Consider the following 6,208-nt stretch of genomic DNA (forward strand, 5'->3'; position numbering starts at 1 on the left):
GAAGAACTCAGGCGAGGAAACCGAAGGCCAAGTCCCCAGTAGCTCGCCGTGATCGTATAGTGGTTAGTACTCTGCGTTGTGGCCGCAGCAACCTCGGTTCGAATCCGAGTCACGGCATTGCGAGAGCAGTGGCACGGCAGGGGATTGGGTTTTTATTGCTGTCCTCCATTTTTATTTCGAGTTTGTAACAACATTCTCGAAAATGGATCCCAGTCCCCTCGTGCCAGTTGGAAAGGACGTTTACGTCATGCCAGCTCTGGCTAAATTGGACCTCGGAAGAATATAGGCTTCCTGTTACCGCGGCTACGCGCTATACCGTTCACTGGAGACAAAGCACAGAGCGCTCACAAGGCTAATAAGTGTTGTCATAGGCATATATATGAATTTCCATAGCAGCGCTGGAAGAGGACTCCCGATAATAATAGGAAGAGAAGGCTTCACAGAGGAGGTGATTTTTGAAGTAGCTCTTAAAGTCAGAAAAGGAATTTTCCGAGCAGCCAGGATAATCTCGTGTGCACAGGTATGATGGAGGTCTCAAAAAGGAACTATGGCAATTACTCTATAAATCCTACCTCTTCCCCACCCTCACTTCTAAAGGACCTGTTGAGTGAATGAATGCGAGTAATTAGGGAATGGGAAGCGACACGGAGGGAGGGCCAAGGATGGGCTGCAAAAGGTGGACGAATTTCCTACAGTCTGTGGATGGGGGTGAGGGGTGGAGGAGTGAAAGGATTCAGCTTGTGTTTAGTAATATCCCTCTGGTGACTCTGCAGGCGGTGAGAGTGATGATTAGAGCAGACAGGTGGTCACCCTGGATTCTCTTGTTAGAACTAGTGGCACGTTCTCAGTTTAGCAAAAATCCTCTGCCTACTGTGGACTCGGCCTGGTTCTAGGCGCGGTGGGGCGGGAACACTGATGGACAAGAAGAAAAATCGCACCGGCCCCTGCTGCTGCCTAGGGCACAACCGAGGTGGCCACCGGTACCGGCGGGAGTACCGCGGAAGAAGTCAGGATCGTTGCGGCAGTAGCAGAAGCTGCAAGGAAGTTGGTGGGGAGCGGGTAGGCAGGGTGAGATGCATTCATTGAGTCCCTTACATGTGTACAGTCAGGCGTGGGGGAGTCCACATCCTCCGCGGCGGCGACTTTGGGTCACTCCTGGGGGAATCAGCAGGGACTATAACCCCTTAGGAGCGCCCCCTTCAGATCCGGGGTCGCTGCAAAGATCTCCCAGGCACAGGAGATGGGCATCCTAGGAATGGTGGTTACACAACTTGTGGACACTGAGTTCCGGACAGTCCCGTCCCTGGATGCCCAAGTGGTCCCCCTAAACGCCCACATCATTCACACGGAACCCACCATTCCCCACTCCAACATCAACACTTTCTGTGGCTAATGGAACAAAACCCGAGAGAGCGAGAGCGACTGGCGAGAGCGCACTGCGCCTGCGCATTCCCAGAATCTGTGTTACGCTGGAACTCCGCCCTATAGGTGGATCTTTCGGTGACGTGCAGAGCGGGAAGGCCTATGACTGTTGAAGAGGACAATCAGAAGGCGATCCTTACAGGTCCCCGGTAGCTCGCCGTGATCGTATAGTGGTTAGTACTCTGCGTTGTGGCCGCAGCAACCTCGGTTCGAATCCGAGTCACGGCATTGTGGGAACAATGGCACGGCAAGGGGCTTGTCCTTTTAGTTTTTTTTTCTTTTTGTGGACAACGTTTTATATTGATCACAACTCGCTTTCTTGAAGTGAATCACCGGGTCTTTCCACCTTGAAAACTGAGCCGGCCCTAAAATCACCACCTCCAGTAATTCTCATTTAATGCTCTGAATACGGTTTCACATGAGTTAGAATCCCTCCCTGCCCGAAAAAATTGGAAATCGGTGTCTAAATCACTCTACAGCAGCAAAACCGCGCGCCCTTGTGACCTTCCAATTTTTTTTCCTTTTCATGAATTTTTAAAACTTGAGTTGTATGTTTAAATAGAGAATACATGCGCACAAGTCCAATGAACAGTAAGTCTCCCTATCTTCACCTCACCCACGAATTATTGGTTTCCCTCATATTTCCATGACAGTCCTTGTATAAACAAATATTTATATATGCATATTTGCATAAAAGTATAACCCCCATCTTTGCTTCTTACATAACACAAATGACCTCTTCCCTTCCTTGCTTTCACCCCCAGAAGTCAGACAGGACTTGAGGTAACAAATATGCAGATAGGCAAACTCCCTTTACAAAGAAGAGTACACATACCAGGAGGGAATATCCACCACGGATCCTGTCCTTTTTCTCCCCAGGTCCTGGATGCTGGCTGGGGCAAGTGAAGGCTGACTGGGTTGGTGAGATATAGGGGAAAGGGATCCCTCATTGTGTTTATAAAAACCTTTGGATGGTAGCCTGGGCTCTGCTGAGAAGCAGCCCTATTTCGATTGCATGTTGGAAGGGAAGGGTAGTATCCTAGTTTTGGAGTTGGGAAGAGGGACTTGGTAGTCCATTTGGAGACCCTTCACTTCCATCTCTCTGCTATCTTATCAGGATCAAACTTGAATTACAGACCACTAAAGTCAAAAAATTCAGGTTAATGAAAGGTAAAACTGAATCTTACTATGTGTATATTCCAAGCATACAGCATCTCCATAAATATTTGAAGAGAGGTTTCTTATGGAGTCCAAAATTGAGGCAAGTGGCCCAGTTTACTTCATTGCATCTCAGGTTGTATTCTTTCAAAACAAAATCATGTTATTTTCATATCAAATAGAAAACTTGGCCCAAATGAAACTCCATCTACATCTAGAATCTCAAAGAACAGAGTGCATATCTAAGCATACTAAGATGTTTGTTCTCTCAAGTTGTGTACAGAGATGGGCCTGAGGCAAGGCTGGAGACAAAAGGCAAGCACCAGTCTTAAAAGACAAAACCCAGAAGGGATCAGAGCTCCGGAGAGGACTGGGCATCCAAGGTCAGACAAACAGAAGGGAAGACACCCCCACTCAGTACCCACTAAGAAAAGTGAGGGCTAAGGACCAGGCCTTGAGACAGGCACAAATTTAGGAGGTTAAAGGAGGAAGAGGGTATAGCCTGAAAGAAAGGAGGAGAATGATAACAGTGTCATTTAAGGAAAGTTTGGGAGAAGAAGGTTTCAGGGATGGAGGTCGGCACATTCAGGTGCTGCAAAGGAGAAAGAGGAATAAGATAAAATCATTGGGCTTGACACTTAGAAGTCATTGTTGATTTTAAAAACCTTCCATGAGAGCAACTAGGCAATGTTTATCAAGAATCAGAAAAAGAAAAGTACACCTTTGCCCCAATAATTCCATTTCTGGGAAACTTACTAAAGGAAATAATCCTAAACTTGGAAAAGTTATGTGCATAAAGATGTTTATTACAGGGTTATTTAGAAGGGAAGAGAGTGTAAATAGCCTGACTGCTTAACAAATAAGGTAATATTGAATTAAACTAAAATATGTTCATTTGATGATATATTGAATTTTCATTTTTAAAGTATCAAAAGTACATATATGAAGTATTAAGTCAGCTTTTAAATACCATTTCCAACTAAAAGGAATGAAGTTCCTTTTTAAAAAATGACTGATTACAAGTCTACAGAAGGGGAAGTGTAAGTCTAGAATATTTTCTGTAAGAAAGCAAGTTAACTGCTTAAATATTGAGGGGACCAAGTCAAAAGGACACAGAAGCCTCTTTAAAGAGCTTCTGTTGGCCAAATTTGAGACAATTGGAGCATCAAAGAATAATAACGGTGAGAATGCAAGCTGGTGCAGCCATTCTGGAAAACAGTATGGAGGTTCCTCAAAAAACTAAAAATAGAACTACCCTACCACCCAGCAATTGCACTACTAAGCATTTATCCAAGGGATACAGGTGTGCTGTTTCAAAGGGACACATGCACCCCCATGTTTATAGCAGCACTATCAACAATAGCCAAAGTATGGAAACAGCCCAAATGTCCATCGATGGATGAATGGATAAGAAGATGTGATATATACATATATACAATGGAGTATTACTCGGCAATCAAAAAGAATGAAATCTTGCCATTTGCAACTACGTGGATGGGACTGGAGGGTATTATGCTAAGTGAAATTAGTCAGAGAAAGACAAAAATCATATGACTTCACTCATATGAGGACTTTAAGAGACAAAACACATGAACATAAGGGAAGGGAAACAAAAATAATATAAAAACAGGGAGGGGGACAAAACATAAGAGACTCTTAAATATGGAGAACGAACTGAGGGTTACTGGAGGGGTTGTGGGAGGGGGGATGGGGTAAATGCGTAAGGGGCATTAAAGAATCTACTCCTGAAATCATTGTTGCACTATATGCTAACTAATTTGGATGTAAATTTTAAAAAATAAATAAAAAATAAAACAAGTTAAAAAAAAGTAATAACAGTAATAATGATAATGGATTATATCACATTAGATAGATAGATAGATAGATAGATAGATAGATAGATAGATAGGTAATTTTTGAGATGATGGAGATGAGAGAGAGAAAAAGAGAGACAAAGAGACAGAGATAGGAGCAATAGCAGCTCTTCTTTACAAAAGAATGCCAGATAATAAATGCAGAAGAAATGACAGGGTTAGAGTCACCATTTTTTGCAATCCTCAGTGTAATAACAAATACAAGCAGAGATCATCAATGGAAGTAAAAACCGCTAGGTAAAACATTATTGGGAGCAAATAATCAAAGATCTTAGGCTATCACACCACAGCTTACTTTAAATTGCAAAGGAAAGATCTGATGGACTCCATGTTAACCAAGTGATCTAGCCTAGTTTCACCAATAAAGGGACAAATGTGAATTACTGGCCTGCCAGTGTAACACAGTGGGAAGTACACAACATCCTCTATGTAGTGGTCTTTTCCAAAATGTCTGGACTGAATCTAATAAACTATGGAAAGATCCAGAATGTGGGACATTCTGCATAACAACTGCCCTGACACTTCATAATGATCAATGTCATGAAAAACAAAGTGGCAACGATAAAATGGGGACCTGTTCAAGATTTCGAAAGATTAAAGAAACTTAACAAACAAATGCAATGGAGGGGTCCTGATTAAATCCTGAATCAGGACAAAAATATACATGTAAAAGACATTTTGAGGGAAAAATGGGAAAAATTTAATATGGTCTGCATAATAGACAACACTGTTGTGGATGTGTTCATATGGCCCTCTAGAAGAATTCTTTATTTTTAGGAAATGAGTGTTGAATTATTTAGAGTGAAAGTGTCATGATATTTGCAAATTGCATCAAACATTTAAGGAAAGAAGAGAAAGGGATAGAGTAAATATGGCAAAATGATAAAAAGTAGTGAATCTAGGGAAAGGGCACACAGATTTCCACTGTACTTTCTTTGAACTTGTCTGTAGGTTTGACATTATTTTTTAAAAATGGAAGAAAATAAAGCTTACATAATAAAAATGGGGAAATTATGCAATGTTAAGTGAAAAAAATAAGGACATAAAATTGTGTATACCACAATTATAGCTATATAAAAATAAGAACAAGAGAAATTATCTTTATTCATTTCAACATTTGTTAAGCTCCTGCCACATGACAGGCTCTGCACTAAATGATGAGAGTACCCTGCTCCCCTACAGACTCCTGATTTTATGGTGTAATGCTTAAAATGCAAGACTTTGAATCTGGCAAACCTCACCAAAGTCTCAGAGAGCCTTGCTGTGATGACCTCACCTCCATATCCTTGGTTCATAGCAAGTTCCTTGGCTTCCACGAGGTGCTCAACACCCTGCTTCCAGGAGTCCGTACCCTGGTGAGGGAAGAAAGTGCATTAACAGATCAATTAAAACAACAGGAACAGCAGGGTGCACAAAAGGTAGTTTTAAAATTATCATTTAAAGGCTACCTTTATCATATCCTCTCCCCTCCTCATCTAGCATTTATTCGCGTTCTTCACCACCAAGAATCCTCTCTCTTATGCTGCTTCCTACCCCATCGCCTTTGCTCAGCTCATGCTGACCTTGTAGCTTAGAGTGACCTTTCACTCTTTTGCTTCATCTGTCCAAATCCTACCCAGCTCAGGTCTACCTCCCCCAAGAAGGCTGCATCTTCTGTGTAAACTTGATTGATTCCATTCCCCTGAGCTGTCAGCAGGTTAACTCCATACTTTTTAAACATATGGGCCTTCATGTGACACCTACCATTGTAAGCA

General features: G+C 42.3%; 2 non-coding genes across 2 annotated transcripts; both read left to right on the forward strand.

Annotated features, from left to right (window-relative positions):
• The first annotated feature begins 45 nt into the window (after nt 1–45).
• Nucleotides 46–117, forward strand: TRNAH-GUG. The gene has a single exon. It is a non-coding gene; the product is annotated as a tRNA-His (tRNA).
• Nucleotides 118–1,578: 1,461 nt separating this feature from the next.
• Nucleotides 1,579–1,650, forward strand: TRNAH-GUG. Its single transcript has one exon. It is a non-coding gene; the product is annotated as a tRNA-His (tRNA).
• Nucleotides 1,651–6,208: the final 4,558 nt, after the last annotated feature.

The sequence above is a fragment of the Panthera leo genome, chromosome B3 (assembly GCF_018350215.1).
Source record: "Panthera leo isolate Ple1 chromosome B3, P.leo_Ple1_pat1.1, whole genome shotgun sequence".
In the NCBI taxonomy this organism is placed as follows: Eukaryota; Metazoa; Chordata; class Mammalia; order Carnivora; family Felidae; genus Panthera; species Panthera leo.